Raw genomic sequence first — 22,300 nt, 5'->3', positions numbered from 1 at the left:
TATTAACTATTTGTAATACCTAGTAAGAACTAATGAATAAGCTTCTAATACAGCCTCTATTTTGCAGTTAAAAAAACTAGGGCAATAGAAATAAAGTAAATTTCCAAGTTGCACAGCTAGTAAGTAACCAAGCCAGATTCAGCACCAGCAGATAGGCGTCTGAGTCAGGGTTCTGAACCTTAGGCCTCTGCTGCCTCTTGCTTGAAAGGCATGTAGACAAGGTCACTTATGGGTTGTGAAAGAAAAGTCAAAGCTGGTTTTGTTTAATATTATAAATCCCTGAGCTTGTGCTATCTCTTTTTAAAAATATTATTTTTTCTAATATTAAGTAATAGTATTCTAAGATAATTCTTGTATTTCTCAATAGTTACTTGATCTACATAGTTATTGAATTTGGCATGATTCTGCAAAAAGGAATGGATTGTTATTTTCTAGGGAACAAGAGATATTCCCACACTAATAGAATGTTCAGATATGTTTTATCAGACTTTTTTACATTCTTGGTAAAAAGTAGGATGCAAGAGTTTTTATATATAACACCAAATACATAATGGATTTTGTGAGGGTTGACAAATAATATTATCTAAGAGAGTCATATAGTGTGTTGCTGCTACTGCTAAGTCACTTCAGTCGTGTCCAACTCTGTGTGACCCCATAGACAGCAGCCCACCAGGCTCCCCTGTCCCTGGGATTCTTCAGGCAAGAACCCTGGAGTGGGTTGCCATTTCCTTCTCCAATGCATGAAAGTGAAAAGTGAAAGTGAAGTCGCTCAGTCATGTCTGACCCTCAGTGACCCCATGGACTGCAGCCTACCAGGCTCCTCCATCCATGGGATTTTCCAGGCAGGAGTACTGGAGTGGGGTGCCATTGCATGTATAGAACAGTAATTATAAGGAGTTTATTTCACTCATACTATATCCAAAAGAAGACTGTATATACTTGGATTGAACTTTCAAGTTCTATTTTATTAATTTGTGACTTATCTTCTGTCCTAGCAGACTTTAGTTATGATATGTAACTATCAGCAATAATATAATGAAGCCAAATGTTTATAGTATTAGACACTAAAGGTAGCTCTGGTCCATCTACTAATTACTTGAAAACTCTGGAAAAAAGAAAAGGAAAAAAAGTCATAGAAAAAAAAGGGCACATTTCAGCTAATTCATAGAGGAAAAATGAGGGATTACTGCGTTAATGACATCTCACACTAAATTTGGATAATTTTATTATTCTAAATAATATTCTGAATATATTAAATAATATTCTAAATAGGAATGAAATTGTTATTAGCTACTAATACCTTGAATCTTTTAGCATAGCAACGTAGCTAAACCATTAATCATATGTAACTTTTTCCCACTTCGAGCCATCATGTTCTGCTGTATTGTAATTCCAAATATGTGAATGGTTCTTCCCAGATGGCACTAGTGATAAATAACCCACCTGCCAATGCAGGAGGTATAAGACTCGGGTTCTGTTCCTGGGTTGGGAAGATCCCCTGGAGCAGGACATGGCAAGCCACTCCAGTATTCTTGCCTGGAGAATCCCAAGCACCTAGAAGCCTGGCAGGCTACAGTCCATAGGGTCACAAAGAATGGGACAGTACTGAAGAGATATAGCACACACGCACATGATTGGCTCTTAATCCAGGGCAACTGCTTTCTAAAGCACAAAATCTCCAGAGTAAACTGACAAAACTAAATAGCTCTACAAAACTACTCCGAACTTTAATCTTAAATTTCTTTCACTTAATGTTTATCAAAAGTTCATTATTGAACAGTGGCTGATGAATTTGCATCACAATCCCTTTTCTAAGTCAGTCACTGGACTAATCTAGAATCTGGATGACCAGAGAATAAACTGCATGCTCAATACAAGCAACTCCTACAGCTCAACTCCAGAAAAATAAACGACCCAATCAAAAAATGGGCCAAAGAACTAAGTAGACATTTCTCCAAAGAAGACATACAGATGGCTAACAAACACATGAAAAGATGCTCAACATCACTCATTATCAGAGAAATGCAAATCAAAACCACTATGAGGTACCATTTCACACCAGTCAGAATGGCTGCCATCCAAAAGTCTACAAATAATAAATGCTGGAGAGGGTGTGGAGAAAAGGGAACCCTCTTACACTGTTGGTGGGAATGCAAACTAGTACAGCCACTATGGAGAACAGTGTGGAGATTCCTTAAAAAACTGGAAATAGAACTGCCTTATGATCCAGCAATCCCACTGCTGGGCATACACACTGAGGAAACCAGAAGGGAAAGAGACACGTGTACCCCAATGTTCATCGCAGCACTGTTTCTAATAGCCAGGACATGGAAGCAACCTAGATGTCCATCAGCAGATGAATGGATAAGAAAGCGGTGGTACATATACACAATGGAGTATTACTCAGCCATTAAAAAGAATTCATTTGAATCAGTTCTAATGAGGTGGATGAAACTGGAGCCTATTATACAGAGTGAAGTAAGCCAGAAGGAAAAACATAAATACAGTATACTAACGCATATATATGGAATTTAGAAAGATGGTAACAATAACCCGGTGTATGAGACAGCAAAAGAGACAGTGATGTATAGAACAGTCTTATGGACTCTGTGGGAGAGGGAGAGGGTGGGAAGATTTGGGAGAATGACATTGAAACATGTAAAATATCATATAAGAAACGAGTTGCCAGTCCAGGTTCGATGCACGATACTGGATGCTTGGGGCTAGTGCACTGGGACGACCCAGAGGGATGGTATGGGGAGGGAGGAGGGAGGAGGGTTCAGGATGGGGAACACATGTATACCTGTGGCGGATTCATTTTGATATTTGGCAAAACTAATACAATTATGTAAAGTTTAAAAATAAAATAAAATTAGGAGAAAAAAAATAAACTGCATGCTCAGTCACTTAATATTTAATTAATAATTAAATTTAATTAATCAAACTTATACTGAGTTTATACCTTTCTCAGTCCAGTCACTCAGCCGATCCGACTGTTTGCAACCCCCTGGACTGCAGCATACCAGGCTTCCCTGTCCATCACCAACTCCTGGATCTTGCTCAAACTCATGTCCATCAAGTCGGTGATACCATCCAACTATCTCATCCTCTGTCATCCCCTTCTCCTCCTGCCTTCAATCTTTCCCAGCATCATGGTCTTTCCCAGTGAGCCTGTTCTTTACATCAGGTGGCCAAAGAATTGGAGCTTCAGCTTCAGCACCAGTCCTACCAATGAATATTCTAAAGTGATTTCCTTTAGGATTGACTGGTTGGATCTCCTTGCAGTCCAAGAGACTCTCAAGAGTCTTCTCCAACACCACAGTTCAAAAGCATCAATTCTTCAATCACTTCAGTTATGTACAATTCTTTGCAATCCTATGAACTATAGCCCACCAGGCTCCTCTGTCCATGGGGTTCTCCAGGAAAGAATATTGGACAGGGTTGCCATGCCCTCCTCCAGGGGATCTTTGACATAGTGCTCTAACCTGTGTCTCCTGCAGCTTCTGCATTGCAGGTGGATTCTTTACCAGTGACCACCAACCAGGGAAGTCCAGAGAATAGTCTATCTGGATTATATTGGGTGCATTTTCCTCTTGGAAAAGATTCCTCTGAAATGATTTTTTAAAACTTTCCTTTACCCTTTTCAGTTCTTCTGGCTGGTCTAAGAGTCAAATTGACATGAGATAGGTTGATAAGAGAAAATCACATTTAACTTAATATGTAAGAGAATTCCACATACATGAGAGATTCAGGGACAGAAAGGTGAATGAAGTTTACATGCCATCCAAAGCTAAGGAATGGGAAAAGGACATGGGTCTTCCAAAGATAGGAGGGTCAGTCACAGGAATTTAAGAAGGATAGGTATTTGATAATAAGATATTTACCCTGTAATGTAGATGGGACCATTAATTTATCTCCAGGTCCAGGAATAACTCTTTGTATGTAACAAAAAAAAAAAAATCCCTAATTTACAGTCACCTAGGTAGTTAAGGAAGGGGCAGTAATTTCTCTTGAACCTCTAGATTGTGTTTGGCTCAAAATAATCCTCATGCAAAAGAGGATCACTTTAAAGAAGCTCTTTCTGAACCCCTACAGTTCCCTCCTCTGAAACATCTCTGGAAATTTCACATATAAAAAGCTGAATGGTGACTATGAGGTCTTCCCTGGTGCTCAGACAGTAAAGAATCCACCTGCAGTGTGGGAGACCTGGGTTTGATTTCTGGGTTGGGAAATTCCCCTGGAGAACAAAATGGCTACCACTCCACTATTCTGGCCTGGCAATTCCTGGAGACCCTGAAGAGGAGAATGGGTAAGTAGAGTCCTCTTTTTCATTAAAATAGTCTCTTAGTTCTGAAAGCAAGTCAGTTTAGTAAAATAGTTGTATCTCATTTCAGTAAGTAGTGATGCAGGTGCACTTACAAAGCTAGGCCTCTAGCGCAGGTAATCAGGTATTTAATAAAAGGCATTTCTATAAAAACAAAAGAAAACAAGTTAGTGATTAGAGTTAACCATAATCCCAGTTTTTGAGTTCTGAAGCTACCCAGTCAATAAGAACTGTAGATGACAGTCTCAAAGCATTCTCAGGCTGAGCAAACTCAGGCAGTGACAATTTACAGGTTTTCCTAGGTTGTGGTTTGAATGTCTTCGGTGATCTTTCTGATCAGCCCATATAAACAGGTATGAAGATTGTCCATACATAAGGTTATTTCTCTGAAACTTATATCAAGTTATCCAACTTCAGTTTTCATAGCTTCAGAAAAGGGACAGCTTTAGTTCTCATCAGTGATTCTGAATAAGAAGGATAGGAGAAAAACTGGGAACATTAGTCTGAAGAGTCATAGCCAGATATTAAAGGAAACTAGAATTCAAGATCTTATCCATTTGGCAAAACTAATACAATTATGTAAAGTTTAAAAATAAAATAAAATTAAAAAAAAAAAAAAGATCTTATCCAGTTTACCAGTAGAAAGTTTAAAAGACAATGGACAGCTCTAAAATCTAATATTCACAAATCTGAATTACTGAAGTTAATTTACCTAATATCCACAGATATGTATTACTGAAGTTAATTTTTTCTCTATAAAATGACCCTTTTTTTCTATCAAAGATAGCCAAATTAAGATTAAAACTTTTTGCTAAATAAGTCTGGTTTTAATAAACTTGTCCTGATTATTTACAAAGATGTAACAAGAATAGGAACTGATTATATAAGCTTTAAAAAATTTGCTCTGCTGGAACTTTTCCTAAGGAATCTCTCATTAAATATTTAAAAGCTTTTCAAGGCCAGGAAAGCTAAGCCAAAAACTTGCTATCAAACTTCACCTGTAATACTTATACATTGGGTTGACCAGAAAGTTTGTTCAGATTTTTCTGTAATATCTTACAAAAATATCTGGGTGAATTCCTCTCTTTTTGAGATCATCAAAATATCTTGAGGTTCCAGCACCTGCCAGGAAATGACTTTTGTTACTCACATGGTAAGGCTGCTGGGAACTCTATAAGCAAAGTACCAAGCTCTTTCCCTGAGGGGCTTTATTGGCTCCATAAAGTCAATCTTAGTTTCTTAAAGCTGACTGGTCATATTGGATTTTATGCATGTTCCTAATATGATATTCCAGCTAAAACCTTGGTATTAAACCAGTGTTTCTAATTGTGTCCTATTATAAAGAGAACAGATTCTTATTGAGCTTAAGCAAATAACTATATAGCCATCATAGTAACAATACTAAGAACTTCCAAACTCTAAGCAGATCAGGTAGAGAGAAAAAGATAAGTATTTTAACACTGCTTATAAAGGTATAAGGGCTTCCCAGGTGGTGCTAGTAGTAAAGAACCCACCTGCCAATGCAGGAGATGTAAGAGACCTGGGTTCAATCCCTGGGTTGGGAAGATCCCCTGGAGAAGCACATGGCAACCCACTGCAGTATTCTTGCCTGGAGAATCCCATGGACAGAGGATCCTGGCAGTCTGTAGTCCATGGAGTCAAAAAGAGTTGGACACCACTGAAGTGATTTAGAACGTATGCACATAGCTGTATAATTTACCAAATTACTGTAAGTTATGTGTAGCTTAGGGGAAAAAAACTCATATCTGGAAAACAAAAGATTTTTAAAATATTAATATTGGATTGTTGAGCTTTAAGCCAACCTTTTCACTCTCCTCTTTCACTTTCATCAAGAGGCTTTTTAGTTTTTCTTCACTTTCTGCCATAAGGGTGGTGTCATCACTTCATGGGAAATAGATGGGGAAACAGTGGAAACAGTGTCAGACTTTATTTTTTGGGTGATTTATTTATTTTTCAAAATCACTGCACATGGTGATTGCAGCCATGAAATTAAAAGACGCTCACTCCTTGGAAGGAAAGTTATGACCCACCTAGATAGCACATTGAAAAGCAGAGACATTACTTTGTCAACAAAGGTCCATCTAGTCAAGGCTATGGTTTTTCCTGTGGTCATGTATGGATGTGAGAGTTGGACTGTGAAGAAAGCTGAGCACAGAAGAATTGATGCTTTTGAACTGTGGTGTTGGAGAAGACTCTTGAGAGTCCCTTGGACTGCAAGGAGATCCAACCAGTCCATTCTAAAGGAGATCAGTCGAAGCTGAAACTCCAATACTTGGGCCACCTCATGCAAAGAGTTGACTCATTGGAAAAGACCCTGATGCTTGGAAGGATTGGGGGCAGGAGGAGAAGGGGACAACAGAGGATGAGATGGCTGGATGGTATCACTGACTCAATGGACAAGAGTTTGAGTGAACTCTGGGAGTTGGTGACGGACAGGGATGCCTGGCATGCTGTGATTCATGGGGTCGCAAAGAGTCGGACACGACTGACTGAACTCAACTGAACTGAACTGAATATTGGATTGTATCGCAGTAGGGAAAGACACAAATGAACTTTTTGTATAATCCAGTATTTTAGATAAAGTCACAAAAGTATAATCATATTCATTAGTTCATTCAGTTCCATATAATTAATTCTTGTTTGCTTGAGTCCAGTTTTTCCATTAATTCTGTTGACTTTGTCTGATTATTGAAAATGATAAGGACAGTGATAATTCCAAGAAGTTTACAAGGCAGCAGAACAATGTTTCCACCCATCAGGAAAATATACATACAATTAACAAGAAGATTTTAATAACTTATACTATGAAAGTTGAATGAGGTTCAGCTGCAGATGTTCAAAGGACCTGGAGAGAGGAGGTCTGAGGCCTTTGATGACATAAATATTTTTCCAGGGTTATGGCCTTGATAGGTCAGAGAGTGCTAGTAGACAGTTTTCATAATTTTATAGAAATCTTTCTGGCAATGTCTACTTACAGTTTCGGTTAGGTGGCATTTGTGGTAAAAAAAAAAAAAAAAAACAGAAAAACCCATCTGCCAATGCAGGAGATGCAAGAGACCCAGGTTCAATCCCTGGGTTGGGAAGATCCCCTGGAGAAGGGCACGGCAACCCACTCCAGTATTCTTGCCTGTATCCAGTATTCAGTCCATGGGGTCGCAAAGAGTCGGACATGACTAAAGCGACTTGTCATGCACACATTTACAACTTGAGTTTCTTAAATGCTTCCCTAGTGGCTCAGTGGTAAAGAATCCACCTGAGATGCAGGAGATACAAGAGTCATGGGTTCGATACCTGTGTGGGAAAGATCATCTGGAGGAAGAAACGGCAACCCACTCCAGATTGCCTGGATAATCCCATGGACAGAGGAGTCTGGCAGGCTACAGTCCATGGGGTTGCAAAGAGTTGGACACGACTGAGCAACTGAACACAGGCATACAAATGCACTATGGTCAATGAAGGAATGCCAAAAAAAATGGGGTTCACCAGGAAGCTAAGAAGAATCAGTGGCCTTCTAGGAATGCCTATAATACTGTTTAATTTATAGCTATTATTTACCCATCATAATGACAGCTTATGGTGAACGATGTCGGATTTGTGGTCTCCGAAGAAGATTTAGCTTCGGGACCAGGGACTAGGCTTGATCACTCAAGAGCCTTTGTGTAGCAGAGTTTTATTAAAGTAAGAAAAGGGACAGAGAAAGCTTCTGACAGAGACATCAGAAAGGGGATGGAGAGTGCCCCAGACCCACTCCCACAACAAACATCTGAAATTAACAAGGTTATAATGAACAATAGAAAGATCTCACCAGACCCAATCCCATAATATACATTTTAAAATGACGGGATTAGTCAGAAGATTCTTGTTAAGGAGAGAAACATGTCCTTGAGCAAGATACATTGTTATATTGACTAAGACAAAGCAATGTAGGGAAGAACTGTTTGTCCTTTTCTCCTTAAGAGTCCCAGACCCCTTTCCAAGCCTTCTCAAGGCCTCCAGACCCGTTTCTCCTCCTCAGGAACCCTGGACTTCCTATCAACCTTTCTGCTGCTGCTGCTGCTGCTGCTGCTAAGTCGCTTCAGTTGTGTCCAACTCTGTGCGACCCCATAGATGGCAGCCCACCAGGCTCCCCCATCCCTGGGATTCTCCAGGCAAGAACACTGGAATGGCTTGCCATTTCCTTCTCCAATGCATGAAAGTGAAAAGTGGAAGTGAAGTCGCTCAGTCGTGTCCGACTCTTCGAGATCCCATGGACTGCAGCCTACCAGCCTCCTCCGCCCGAGGGATTTTCCAGGTAACAGTACTGGAGTGGGGTGCCATTGCCTTCTCTGATCAACCTCTCTAGGAGTTGACTATCTCAGTAATTTCTCTGATTCAGGAGCAGACTGATGCCCTGTTACAAAAACATCAGGTTGACCAAAGTCTGACAATGAGGGGTCAATTTGTTTTTTTGCAGAAGTGGGATGGACTTCATTCACATGTGACACAATGTTTACAGATTCTGCTCCTACTGCCTTTACATGCAAGTCATCTAGTGTATTTTACTGATACACAGATTCAATCCTTCTTAGGGTTTGTCCCAGATTTGATGATAGATAACATTTTATGTCAGGACACATCAAACTTCCAAGAATTGCACACAATTTCTGAAACACTTGATAACCTATACCTATACAGATGCAATTGAGAAGCTGTAACATTATTTTTTTTTAATTTTACTGGGATATAATTTACAATGTTGTGTTAGTTTCAGGTGTAGAGCAGTCTGTACATATAGCCTCTCTTCTTTAGCTTCCTATCCGATGTATGTCGTTACAGAGTATCGAGTTCCCTGTGCTATGGAGTAGGTCCTTAGTTATGTGTATGTGTCAGTCACATTCTTCCCATTTGTCCTTCCCTCTCTTAGCCCTGGTAGCCACAAGTTTGTTTTTTATATCTCTAACTCTTTCTATTTTGTAGATAAGTTCATTTGTAGCCTTTTTTTTTAGGCTATACATGATACCATATGATATTTGTCTTTCTCTGACTTACTTCTCTCAATATAAGAATCTCTAGGTTCATCCATCTTGCTGCATAACATTATTCCTTATTTGAAAATATTTCCCATGTAACTAAACATATCTAATATATCTAATTAATATAATACCCATCTTTTTTATAAGGAAAGATAACACATTTTTTAAGATATATCAGAGACTTTCTGAAAGTATCTCATATCTCAAAGTTAGTTCTAAATCAAAAAGACTTCGTTTACAATTTGACTTTGGGAAGTTTGTCAAAAATATCCAAAAGGTTTTAAAACACTTTGTCAGATAGGATCATAGGTCACTGTGAAACAATGCTTAGTTAGCCGTTTAACCAAAATGACAGTTAAAGGCAAATATAGAAGTTTATATGGTTCTGAGCATCACTTAGCTCTTTTAATATAGAACAGACTAGATTTACTTAAGTATTCAAAGACAACACAGAACATAAGTGTTTGTTTTCAGAAGACAAAATATATATTTTTTATAGTTGGATTACTTAATACTAAAGAAAAACCTTTCATAATCTTCTATTATCAAGAGCAGACCAGTAGGTAAAAATAAAGCAACTTTGTTTTCTAACAGAGAGAAAACCAAATTCCAATTTTGTGCCAGTTTACTCTTGATATTAAAACTAATTTGCTTGGTTAAATTCATTCCAGTATTATCCAGTCCTTACAACACACAAAATTTATTTTCAAAGACTCCTTTTTCATAAATGTTGTTTTACCAAACACCCATCTTACTTTCTTGCATACAGAGGTGCCCCCCTCCTTTTTTACCCTTAGAAAGTTGTAGTTTCTAGTGAAAATCAAGAACTAGGCAATTATGAATTGCATTTTACATTATAGCATTCTGTAGATTGGCAAAAAATAATTTTTTTAATTTCCAAAACACGTTTGCTCATAGAAAACTTCTCAGTGTGGCTCCAAACATGTTTATTAATAGTTCTGAATATCTTTAGTTTCTCTGTAAAAGAGAAGTCTATGTTTAATAATTAATTGTTTCAGTATCTCATTTGGGAATGATCTAAATATTCAATGAATTTCATTTAATTAATCATTAACTTAATTTAGCAAAACTCTAATGGTGAAAATTACCAGAGATTCAGGAAACTCTTTTAAGTAAATAGCTCAGAAAACAATTAGGCTTCCTTGGTGACTCAGCAGTGAATAATCTGCCTGCAGAGCAGCAGACATGGGTTCAATCTCTGGGTGGTTTAGCTGTTAAGTCGTACCCAACTTTTTCGACCCCATGAACTGTAGCCCATCAGGCTCTTCTGACCATGGAATTTTCCAGGCAAGAATACAGGAGCCATAAAAGTTCGCTGAAGAAGGAAATAGCAACCCAGACCAGTATTCTTCCCTAGTAAATCCCATGGACGGAGGAATCTGGGGGATTACAGTCCATGGAGTCACAAAAGAGAAGGACATGACTTAGTGACTAAACAACATAAAACGATTATTGTTAAAAAGTTCACCTAAAAATGGTAATCAGTTCAGTTCAGTTCAGTTCAGTTGCTCAGTTGTGTCTGACTCTTTGCGACCCCATGAATAGCAGTACACCAGTCCTCCCTGTCCATCACCAACTCCCAAGTCCACCCAAACCCATGTCCATTGAGTCGGTGATGCCATCCAATCATCTCATCCTCTGTTGTCCCCTTCTCCTCCTGCCCTCAATCTTTCCCAGCATCAGGGTCTTTTCTAATGAGTCAGCTCTTTGCATCAGGTGGCCAAAGTATTGGAGTTTCAGCTTCAGCATCAGTCTTTCCAATGAACACCCAGGACTGATCTCCTTTAGGATGGACTGGTTGGATCTCCTTGCAGTCCAGGGCACTCTCAAGAGTCTTCTCCAACACCACAGTTCAAAAGCATCAATTCTTCGGCATTCAGCTATCTTTATAGTCCAACTCTCACATTCATACATGACTACTGGAAAAGCCATAGCTTTGACTAGATGGACCTTTGTTGACAAAGTAATGTCTCTGCTTTTTAATATGCTATCTAGGTTGGTTATAACTTTCCTTCCAAGGAGAAATGTCTTTTAATTTCATGGCTGCAATCACCATCTGCAGTGATTTTGGAGCCCCAAAACATAAAGTCTGCCACTGTTTCCACTGTTTCCCCATCTATTTCCCATGAAGTGATAGGACCAGATGCCATGATATTCGTTTTCTGAATGTTGATCTTTAAGCCAACTTTTTCACTCTCTTCTTTAACTTTCATCAAGAGGCTCTTTAGTTCTTCACTTTCTGCCAAAAGGTTGGTGTCATCTGCATATCTGAGGTTATTGATATTTCTCCCGGCAATCTTGCTTCCAGCTTGTGATACTGACATTTATTTTATTCATATGTTCTTGACATATGCTTAAATTACCTGCCAAAAAAAAATCTTTATTAGGCTTTAGACATCATCAGTCATCATCCTTAATTATTTTTTTTGGCTGACAATTTTTGTTACAGAGCCTATTTGACTTTAAGTAAACCTAGTTAGAATAGAAGTTTTATACTTAATGGTGACAAGTCTAATGACATATAGGTTTTACATAAACCAATAACCTTAAATTGTCTTTTATTTACTGAAGGCTAATCCTAAAACATACAGACCTGAAAAACATTTGAGTCAATTTTTATTATATTTTGAGAGTATATATATATATGAAAGTCACTCAGTTGTGTCTGACTCTTTGTGACCCCATGGACTATACAGTCCATGGAATTCTCCAGAATACTGGTGAGGGTAGCCTTTCCATTCTCTAGGGGATCTTCCCAACCCAGGAATCAAACCTCAGTCTTCCACACTACAGGCAGACTCTTTACCAGCTGAGCCACAAGAGAAGCCCATATGTGTGTGTGTATATATATATACACACACATACTAGATTTATATAGGGCTTGTTTGTTAAAACAATTAAATAGAACTCTTTTACAAAATAATTTTATCAGTGCCATCAAGAGGTATAAAAAGAACCCCACATGTTTACAAGACATGTATATATAGACACACATGAACATGCAGACAAATAAAAGCAGAGGTCTTATCATTTTTTTGTTTAAAATTTTTCCTTGAGCTAGATTTTTGGTAAGGGTGCTTCTATAGCAGTTCATATATTTAAAAAGACCCCTTGCTCTGTCTGTTTGTTTGTTTTTCAGTCTTAGTAATTGAAGATGGTCTAGATCAGTGTTCCTGAAGAGGTTAGAAGCCTTTTGAGATAAAAGGGGGAGGTCTGAGGGTTCATGAAGGAATGGGTAGAATTTGAACTACCTCTTGAGCTACATTTCTGGTTTTGCAAATATTTGTAAGATATAGTTTAAATGGCATCATGGATTGATCCACCTGTCCAACTACATTATCTTCAATTTGCTTTTTTATATCATGGAGGTTTCCTAGATGCAAGCTATAATGTTTTTATGTTCTGCTCAGGTAATATTTTTGTTTCCTTTAACATGTCCAATTAAAATTGCTTAAAGAATAGATGTGCATGTCTTCTGTTTCATAATACTAGGTAGGGGAGACATTCCCCAGTGAAATACAATATCCATCCCCATAATAGAATCAGATACCAGAAACACAACCTTTTATATAAAGACTGTTCAAATATACCAACTCTCCTATAAACTTTTTGGCTTAATTCTATCAACTCTTACATTTCTAACTGTAGCCCCCATTAGGACTTCAAAAATAACTTTTGGTTATGCAGTATTGTTCAGGAGAAAGTATTCACAGTCAGATATACATATCTATCCCATAAAACATTCAAGTAAAATTGACATAATTTTGTCAACACTTACATTTCTATTATATATTCTTTCAACCTAATTTTAGCCTGAATCAGCTTCACCAATGAGTTTTGGTACCACAGTTCATGGGATTCCGATATCAAAGGGTCCTGGAAATTTCACCTTTCTCTCTCCTGCCCATTTTACCCACTCTTGTGCAAAAGGCTTTGCATCCCCAGTGAAGAGTCAGGCCAAAGGATTTTGGCTCTTTTAACTTAATTAACCATCCTACTAAAGTTGAGTCACTTTGGCCCACCCAGCCTTTTGTATTTCTGTATTAAAACCTTTATTTTAATCCCATCAGTGTTCACTTTATTCATCTCATTTCTTTGATCTTTTTTAATTTATCCATTAATCTCAGAAGGTAATCTGTTTAAAAAATGAAATTTCTTTTTAAGGATTGTCCCTGGGTTTAAGAAAAAACTTGTTTCTTACATGCAGGACCAGCTGTACTTCCAATGCCCTGTTTTGTTTGTTTTTACAAGTATGTTCAAGTATTTGAAGGCAAATAGAAAGGGATGTTAGTGGATTTTGATTTGTGTTCTATTGTCTATCTTCAATCTTATTAAAGGAGTCCTAACACCTAGCGTTTATACCAATATTAGAGCTATCAGTATTTGTTTTTAATTTAACCAATTCAAATAATCCATTATGTGGCCATTATGATGAGTAGTATCTGTTAATCTTAACAGCAGCTGAGTCCAATAAGCCTTTTTGTGGCTAAACCATGTAGGTAAGTGCTATACTATAAAAGAGTAGAAATATTGCAGCCCTTACAAGATCCAGGAAGTTCACTCTCAGAGTTAAACCTAAGAAAGTAAAGGCAGTAACTATGAGGGGCTCTGTTTTTAAGCAGCAGAGAATCGCAGATTTTCCCCCCTATTGAACAGAACAGAGTGACTCACCAACCCACAAGTTATCCATTTCTTTAGATCCACAGCCTACTCAGCTGCCCACCAGGTGCACACGTATCCTCTGACTGGCAGCGATCAGAGAGAAAACAGTGACCATCTCTGGCAGGAACAAGATCAACAGAAAACCTGAATATAACATCCAAATATTTTCTAGGGTCCTTTTAGCCCAAAGAACTAGCTCCACGTATACTTTCTTTTGCTAATCTGAATTTATTTATCTATTTTGGCTGTGTTTCTTTTTTCTTTTTTTTTTTTTTTCACATGGGCTTTTCTCTAGTTGCAGCAAGCAGTGCATGGGCTCAGCGACTCCCAGGATATAGAGCACTGGCTCAAAAGCTGTGTCACATGGGCTTAGTTGCTCCGAGGCATGTGGGATCTTCTCCGACCAGGGATTAAACCTGTGTCTCCTGCATTGACGGGTGGATTCTTTACCACTGATTCGCCAGGGAACTTGCTTATCTTAATTTAGGAAAGAGAGAGGGGGTCAGGGGGGAAAAAAAGACAGTTCTTACCACTTTCACTTCTAATGTACCCTACAGCATGCTGAAATCTGGGAAATTGATATGGCAAGAAATGCCACCTTATTATGCCTGCTGTTGTCAGATGTCCCAGAATCTATTCATCTGCCATTGTTTTTGGAAGAAAGCAGTTTTCCAGCCAGTGAATGCCCATGTTAGGTACCAAAACTGTCAGGAAGGAGAAAAAGAAAACTTTTCTCTACCCTTCTAGGTTCTTCTGGCTGGCCTAAGAATTAAACTAACATGAGACAAATTAACAGTAAAGAATTAAACTTAATTTTGTACATATGGGAATCTAACACACATGAGAAGTTCAGAGACAGAAAGATAAAATTATATATATATATATATTTATTTATTTATATATGGCATTCTTGTCTAAGGAATGGGATAGGAGCCCAGGGATTCTAAGGACAAGAGGGTCATTCACAGAATGATAAGAAAAGCAGATGTTTGGTAATTAGATCTTTGCCCTGCCATATAGATGGAACCACTTAGATAAAATTTGTCTCTAGTAATAATTATTTTTCTTGGAAAAATCCACAAGTTAATTTCTTCTAGGTAGTTAAGAGATAGGCAGTAGTTTCTCTTGAACCTGTAGCTAGGTTGTCTTTAGCTCAAAATAATCTTCTTGCAAATGTGATACATTTGGGGGAAAGCTTGTTCTGAACCCCTACTGTTTCTTGTTCAGTAGTATTCTTTTAGATTTCTAAAAATCATGAAGAATGAAATTCATCACTACAAGGATTTTGAGGACAGTATTCTTTACTTTAAACTCTTTTTGTTACAAGACGTAGATCAAACTCATTTCTTGTTTTGGCATCAAGAAAGGTCTGCCTCTTCTGAGTAATTTTTGTCTCTGTAAACTATATGGTTACCTGTACATTACTTTTAGATTTGTTGGTAAGGAAGATTTTTAAAATGGCTGCCTCCATTTATAATTTACTAAAATTTTATTGCACTTCTGCATATGCTTTAGCTGGGTCTCAGCTATCAGCTAGGATTGCCTGGGGCACCACATGGGACTTGCGGGGATTTGCCATAAACGTTTCTCCAGGAGGAGCCAATGTTGTGGCTGGACCAGCCCTTCTGATTCTTATTATGATTGCAGGATGCACCTCAGCAACAACTATCAGGAAATTTTGAAAAACAAGTTTTATTACTCACAGGTCCTGGAGGGTACACACTATGCCCAGGGCCACACAGCTAAGTCAAACAGAAAGACAGAGAGAAAGCAACAACATGGGGTTCTGCCTTTGTTGGGGTCATGGGTGGGGTCCCCAGGATTTTGTGGGTTTACTCTTTACTAGTTAATTTAAAACATAAGAGTAGGAATGAGAGCATGGGAATAGAAGAGTGCTCCCTCAAGAGGTCAGTAATCTAGGTCACTGGGGGCTTTCTAAAAGTAACTTTATGGGTAGAGTGGTCTGAATCTTTATTTAGTTGTATAGCTGGCAATATGTTTATTTGAGATGAGTGTCTTTGAAATGGATGTCTCAGCCATCAAAAGGTTGATGTCAGTCACTTACATTACAATCAAAAAGCTGATTGTCAGGTACTCACACTAAAGGCAATGGCACCCCACTCCAGTACTCTTGCCTGGAAAATCCCATGGACGGAGGAGCCTGGTAGGCTGCAAACCATGGGGTTGCAAAGGGTTGGACACGACTGAGCGACTTCACTTTCACTTTTCCCTTTCATGCATTGGAGAAGGTAATGGCAAGCCACTCCAGTGTTCTTGCCTGGAGAATCCCAGGGACGGGGGAGCCTGGTGGGCTGCCGTCTATGGGGTCGCACAGAGTCGGACACAACTAAAGCGACTTAGCAGCAGCAGCAGCACACTAAATTAGGGCTTCCCAGGTGGCCCTAGTGGGAAAGAACCCTCCTGCCAATGCAGGGGACAGAAGAGGTGCGGGTCAATCCCTGGGTTAGGAAGATGCCCTGGAGAAGAAAATATCAACCTATTCCAGTATTCTTTCCTGGGGAATCCTCCTGGACAGAGGACCCTGGAGGACTCCTCTGCAGTCCATAGGGTGCACAGAGTTGGACACAACTGAAGTGACTTAGCATACACAGTAAATTATACTAACCTCATCTTTGCTCAGTGTTATGTTCCTATCATTTCTTCCTCTGAAATTTCTCTAATACACTCCTTTCTGTTTTTTTCCCCCCTCTCTGGGTCAGATAAGCTAGCCTCCTTCAGGGAGAGATATCACAGATGTCTTCTCTATTTTAGTAGTGGTACTCATAGAAATCACCAGCCCCAATTATGATGAAAACTATGGCATTGCAGAAAGCCACCTGAAATAGCAGCTGGAGAGTAGGACCTGGAGAGAAAGGAGGTTCAGAGGTGAAACAGTGCACCTCAGATTGGGACTTGAACTCTGTCTAAACCAGATTGGGACTTGAATCCATGGTGTCTTTTAATTGAACAGGACTTAATGTAACTCAGGTTCTTTATGTCTTACAACAGAGAGAATTCGGTGAGAGATACAGTGATAAGTAAGAAGTGGATTTATCTAGAGAGATACACATTCCATAGACAGAATGTGGCCCATCTCAAAAGGCAAGAATGGCCTTGGTAGAAACACACACCACAGAGTGTGGGCCATCTCAGAAGATGAGAGGGCCTCAAATATGGGGTGCTTAGTTTTTACAGGCTGGTTAATTTCATAGGCTAATGACTGCGAGAAGTATTCCAACTATTTCTGGGGAGGGGCGGGGATTTCTGGAGAAGGGCAGGGATTTCTAGGAATTGAGGTGCACCTCACTTTTTGTTTTTTTTTTATGGTTTTATCTCAGAACTGTCACAGTTCAGGTGGGTATGTCATTTAGAATGCTGACATATTTCAATGAGCATATAACGAAGTTCAAGGTCTGTTGGAAGTCAAATCTTCTGCTGTCTTGGATCTAGTTAGCTCTAGCCAAAGAATGCTCAAACTACTGCACAATTGCACTCATCTCAGACACTAGTAAAGTAATGCTCAAAATTCTCCAAGCAGGCTTCAGCAATCCGTGAACTGTGAACTTTCAGATGTTCAAGATGGTTTTAGAAAAGGCAGAGGAACCAGAGATCAAATTGCCAACATCCGCTGGATCATGGAAAAAGCAACAGAGTTCCAGAAAAACATCTATTTCTGCTTTACTGACTATGCCAAAGCCTTTGACTATGTGGATCACAATAAACTGTGGAAAATTCTGAAAGAGATGGGAATACCAGACCACCTGACCTGCCTCTCAAGAAACCTATCTGCAGGTCAGGAAGCAACAGTTAGAACTGGACGTGGAACAACAAACTGGTTCCAAATAGGAAAAGGAGTTCATCAAGGCTGTATATTGTGACCCTGCTTATTTAACTTATATGCACAGTACATCATGAGAAACACTGGACTGGAAGAAGCACAAGCTGGAATCAAGATTGCTGGGAGAAATATCAAATACCTCAGATATGCAGATGACACCACCCTTATGGCAGAAAATAAAGAACTAAAGAGCCTCTTGATGACAGTGAAAGAGGAGAGTGCAAAAGTTGTCTTAAAGCTCAACATTCAGAAAACGAAGATCATGGCATCTGGTCCCATCACTTCATGGGAAATAGATGGGGAAACAGTGGAAACAGTGTCAGACTTTCTTTTTTGGGCTCTAAAATCACTGCAGATGGAGATTGCAGCCATGAAATTAAAAGATGCTTACTCCTTGGAAGGAAAGTTATGACCAACCTAGACAGCATATTGAAAAGCAGAGACATTACTTTGCCAACAAACATCCGTCTAGTCAAGGCTATGGTTTTTCCAATGGTCATGTATGGATGTGAGAGTTGGACTGTGAAGAAAGATGAGTGCTGAAGAATTGATGCTTTTGAACAGTGGTGTTGGGGAAGACTCTTGAGAGCCCTTTGGACTTCAAAGAGATCCAACCAGTCCATCCATCCTAAAGGAGATCAGTCCTGGGTGTTCACTGGAAAGACTGATGTTGAATCTGAACTCCAATACTTTGGCCACCTGATGCAAAGAGCTGACTCATTTGAAAAGACCCTGATGCTGGGAAAGATTGAGGGCAGGAGAAGAAGAGGACGACAGAGGATGAGATGATTGGATGGCATCACCAACTCAATGGACATGGGTTTGGGTAGATTCGGCAGTTGGTGATGGACAGAATGGCCTGGCGTGCTGCAGTTCATGGGATCACAAAGAGTCGGACACGACTGAGCGACTGAACTGAACTGAACCAGTTTTTGTCATATCCAATAGCTATGTCATTCTTTTAAAGATTGTGCCTTGCCCTCTTCCCTCTTGTTGAAGAAGGACCTTGGAAAGCCAGTAATTCCTGGAGCCCAACCTGGGTAAAGAGGGAATCCCAATGGAACCTGTTGTGTGATACAGACAGCAAGTGTGGAGTGACCTTTAACTTCTGGACCTGGTTTTAACCACAGTCCTTCCATGAACTCATCCAGTAGATTACACCCTGTTTCTCTTAAATAAAGGCCGTAACTCTAGCCAGTAGCTAGCTGCTAGAAGCTGGATATACACCTCATGGGGACATCACATGTATCAATTATTACATTGCCCTAGTCTGTTCTTCACAGCGAGGCTGACCCCTGTAGCCTACACTTCCCAGCTTCCCTCAACTGGATTCCTACTATTTTCTGCCTATAGGAGGCTCTTTTGGAAGAGAGGATGGAGTCCACAGGATGGTAGAAGCCACAGTACTTCTTAGCTCTTTCTCTGCAGGCTTGCAGTCAGTAACTACTTCCTCCACATGGACCTGGCTCCTTCCTGTCAGACATACCTGCAGTGGGTTTAGTTCCTATGAGGAGACTCTAGTCCTTAATCCCTAATGCAGCTTTATTTCCCCGTCCCTTCAACTGAAGATGGTAGCTACTTCCTGTTGTTCATAAATTCTCTGTTGCCTAGTGAATTTCTGTTGCCTAGTGAATTCTCTGTTGCCTAGTGTCCCCTATTTGGACTCTCACCAGTTTAATCAGATCAGATCAGTTTAGTAACCCCTGGGTAAATAATTTCTGTCATTAAACTAACTGTTTAAAACACAGAGCAGTTTCTGTATTCCTGGCTCGACCATGACAATGCTCTTGGTGAATTTCATGTATTTCCATATAAGGGATCTTAAATACTTTTGGGACACAGCAGAGTCTGGATAGACAGGAAGCAAAGGACAGAGAGAGTCAAAGAGAGACACAGATTCAGAAAGAGAGGCCATATAAATATTATGTTTGTAATGATTGTAAACAGATTTCTAAGGCACAATTGCTTTTGAACTTGTATTTTATTTTGTAATTCATTCTGTTTTTTTAAATTCATTTTTGCTTTCTTTATGGTTGTAAAAGGATGTTAAGGAATAAGATTGTTGTAAAAGGATGTTAAGGAATACAATTTATAAGAAGAATCAATTAACTTTTTTTGCATGTCTATGCTGAAAATAACTGTAATCTTTTAATATTTTTCCATTTTCATTTGGATTTAAGACATCCTTCAGTCTTTCATAAAATAACACATCTTACTTACTCTTATCAGTTCAGTTCAGTCACTCAGTCATGTCCAACTCTTTGCACCCCATGAATCACAGCACACCAGACCTCCCGGAGTTCACTCAAACTCACGTCTACTGAGTCGACGATGCCATCCAGCCATCTCATCCTATGTTGTCCCCTTCTCCTCCTGCCCCCAATCCCTCCCAGCATCAGGATCTTTTCCAGTGAGTCAGCTCTTCACATGAGGTGGCCAAAGTACTTACTTTTATAATTTGAGTCAATTTAAAATTAATATGCAAAGTCTCATGTTTTTCAAAGACATACTTGTTTTCTTTTTTATGTCATGAATATTAATTACTCTGAGAAATCTCTGATATTTATACATGGGGATTATAATAGAGATATTATAAATCTGTTTCACCTTTAAAAAGCAACCTAACAGCTGTCTTATTCCATATGTGCTCCAGATATTTTTCTAGAATCTTTTAATGAGACATAATTATATTATTATGTACCCATGATTTTAATATGTTTGATAGGAGCTTACATTTTTTTAATTTTCATTTTTTTAAACATTCCTTTCTGACATGCTGCTTGTCAAGAAAAGACATATGATGTGTAAGTTGCAGCTCTTCAATAGCAGATGTATACCATAAGAGACTTCAAGTTTCTTTTTGATAAATATTTATGTGACTTTAACACCACAAATTAAACTCTAAAAGGCCACACTGATATTTTTCCTCTAAAAAAAAATCTTTAGATAATAAATACATTGACAAAGACAACTACTCTCTATTTTGACAAATATTAATTATCATAAAAAAAATTAGCAGTTATTACTAATTATAAAGTTTAACTTTTGAGACAAAGACTCTTTAAAATAGAAGCTAACATTTTGCATATTGGTAATTATGAATTCCATTAATAATTGTGGTATATATTACATGGAAGTATTTATTTTTTTAACAATGTATTTTTTTTTTGCCTGTCTAACTTATTCAGTGTAATTCTTTCTTTTTTTGAAATATAGCAGATTTACAGTATGCTCTTAGTTTCAGATGTACAACACATTGCTTCAGATTATGTGCACATATATATGTGTGTGTGTGTGTTCTTTTCCAGATTCTTTCCCCTTATAGATTATTACAAATGTTATTACAAAATATTGAGTGTAGACCCCAGTGCTGTACATTATTAGGTCCTTGTTGGTTGAGAGGTTAATCCCAACCTTCTAATTTATTTATACCCACCCCTTTCCTCTTTGGTAGCCATAAATTTGTTTTCTATGTCTGTGAGTCTTTCTGTTTTGTAGATAAGTTCCATTGTATATATATATGTATATATTTATATTCTACATGTAAGTGATATCATATGATATTTCTCTTTCTCTGCCTGGCTTACTTCATTTAGTATGATAATCTCTTAAATGAATCCACATTATGCAAATGAAATTATTTCATTCTTTCTATGGCTGAGTAATTGTCCATTGTGTATGCCTGTGTTTGTGTGTGTACCACATCTTTATTCATTCAAATATCCATCAACATTTAGGTTACTTCTATGTCTTGTCTATTGTAAACAGTGCTACTATGAACACTGGGGTGCATGTGTCTTTTTAAATTATTGTTTTCTCTGAAGATATGCTCAGGAGAGGAATTGCATAGTCATATGTTAATTCTATTTTTAGTTTTTTTTAAGGAACCTCCGTACTGTTCTCCATGGTGACCGTTCCATTCTCACCAAGTGTTCAGTTCAGTTCAGTCACTCAGTCGTGTCCAACTGTTTGCAAGCCCATGAATCGCAGCACGCCAAGCCTCCCTGTCCATTACTGACTCCCAGAGTTTACCCAAACTCCTGTCCGTAGAGTCGGTGATGCCGTCCAGCCATTGTATCCTCTGTCGTCCCCTTCTCCTCCTGCCCCCAATCCCTCCCAGCATCGGGATCTTTTCCAATGAGTCAGCTCTTCGCATCAGGTGCCAAAGTATTGGAGTTTCAGCTTCAGCATCAGTCCTTCCAATAAACACCTAGGACTGATCTCCTTTAGGATGGACTGGTTGGAACTCCTTGCAGTCCAAGGGACTCTCAAGAGTCTTCTCCAACACCACAGTTCAAAAGCATCAATTCTTCGAGCTCAGCCTTCTTCACCATCCAACTCTCACATCCATACATGACCACTGGAAAAACCATAGCCTTGATTAGATGGACCTTTGTTGGCAAAGTAATGTCTCTGCTTTTG

The sequence above is a fragment of the Bos javanicus genome, chromosome 4 (assembly GCF_032452875.1).
Source record: "Bos javanicus breed banteng chromosome 4, ARS-OSU_banteng_1.0, whole genome shotgun sequence".
Taxonomy (NCBI): domain Eukaryota; kingdom Metazoa; phylum Chordata; class Mammalia; order Artiodactyla; family Bovidae; genus Bos; species Bos javanicus.
Note: the sequence above shows the minus strand (reverse complement) of the source record.